Source organism: Thalia democratica, chromosome 3 (genome assembly GCF_965202585.1).
Source record: "Thalia democratica chromosome 3, ktThaDemo2.hap1.1, whole genome shotgun sequence".
NCBI lineage: Eukaryota > Metazoa > Chordata > Thaliacea > Salpida > Salpidae > Thalia > Thalia democratica.
Window position 1 is genome coordinate 14684495 of NC_139167.1, and position 1841 is coordinate 14686335.

The 1841-nt window shown below is 22.3% G+C and overlaps 1 long non-coding RNA gene across 1 annotated transcript; it reads right to left on the reverse strand.

Annotated features, from left to right (window-relative positions):
- LOC145832056 (uncharacterized) lies at positions 1-1072 on the reverse strand. The gene is made up of 3 exons (XR_014369721.1): positions 971-1072; positions 514-600; positions 1-199 (listed from the first exon to the last, which is right to left on the reverse strand). It is a non-coding gene; the product is annotated as an uncharacterized LOC145832056 (long non-coding RNA).
- Positions 1073-1841: the final 769 nt, after the last annotated feature.

The following is a 1841-nucleotide window of genomic DNA, read 5'->3' on the forward strand; positions in this document are numbered from 1 at the left end:
TTTAAAATAGACGTAAGGTTGTAAAAATATAAATTAAATTATTTTATTATTACGAACAGTCTTTATGAGTATGTTACAATTTATAAAAAATAGTTTTACTTTTTAAATTTTGATACTGAACTTTTAAGCATTATCTACTTTCCAAACAATTCCCATACATTTTCATTTTTGCAATTTTTTTGTTTATATCGGCATATATCTGTTTAAAATAGAAAAAATATGTGTTAGAATATTATTATTATTTGATTCTAAGTAGTTGAAATATTTTGAAAAATCATAAGCATTTAAACAAGTTTTGGGGTTTTATATTAAGCAATTTTGAATTAAGCTTGCATAATCCAGTCATGGTGTATTATATAAACATACTGTATTCACGTTTTACCTGTTCTTTACAAGTCTTTTATCAAATTATCACTTAAGTAACAAGTAAAGTAAAAACTTAAGTACATTGTAAATTCTATAAATATCAATTCAGTAAAAAATATTTAATTTTTTTTTTAAATAAAAACTTACAGAATTTTACTTTTGATTTTAGTTGGCTGCAATCGAACCTTTTGCCAGTTTGTTCATTTATTTTACAAACATCAAGAACAGGTTTTTCTAAAAATATTCATATATATTTTTTTTAAATAAAAGTTTATACACTTATGCTTATTTGTTCAATTTAAACGGCTGTACAACATTATTTTGACTATTTAAAAAAATCTCTTAAATATACTTAAATTTACTTTGAATCAATAAAAACACAGTTATGTTTAAAATCTTTTGCATGCTAGTAAAATTTACTAAAACGACTGTTGTTTTTTTTCTTTAAAATAAACTTTTATACCTAAACTGTTAGATATTGTAAAATCATAGATTAATTTTTGTTTTCTGTTGATATTTTGCTTTTCGTTAATACAGTAAAATATTTTGCCATACTTTGTATTTTAAGTAAATTAAATTGTAAAACTAAAATACTAAAACTCACTTGCAAAACTAGAGCTAAGGATCATCAAAACTAAAGAGGCAACCCAAAAAATTTTCATTGTTTTGTAATATTTGAAAGTTTTACAGCTTATTTAGATATGCAGGTATGTATGAAATAAGATAATTTAAAATCCATTATACTTATATCAGTTTTTTATGATGCTAAATATACTGTATGATTTCATTTAATCTACGTTTAAACGCGTAGTTGAAGTTAGAAAAAATGATAGTAAGTTTGTTTAATAATAATTTTACTTGTTTTAAGTTATAAATAACTTCAGCTATGATTCATACAATGGTTTCAATAGTATACGCATCTACTTTTTATGATTCAGTTTGATGTACGTTTAAACGCGTAGTTAAGATAATACATGTGTTAAAACTAGGTGAAGGATTAATAATTTTATTTAATAATACTTTGCTGAGTTAGTATTCCTATAAAATTTTTGTGTGTTTCATTCAATGAGTTATTATGAAAAGTTCATACTAAGCTGCATTATAAAGTTTTATAAAAGTGTTGGGTAAACTTGAATAATTATATTTCCAAAACAGATCTGTTAAACAACATATTATTTTATTCTATGTATTTAATTTCTAGTAAATTAATAACTTTATTTAGGTTGTGTGAAATTAATGATAAATTTACTTACATGTCTGATTTTTAAAAAGGTTATTACATATAAAAACATTTTGATCACGTTTTGTTCCTGAAATTAAAAAATATATTAGTTACGCTTTATTTTACGCGTTGTTTTGTTTTGTTCAATTTCATTATACCATAGCACATTAAATAAAAAATCTGTAAACCGAAATACTTTTAATAACATTTTTTATAACTATTGCAGTTAAGCTTTGTTCTAAGAAGGAGTTGT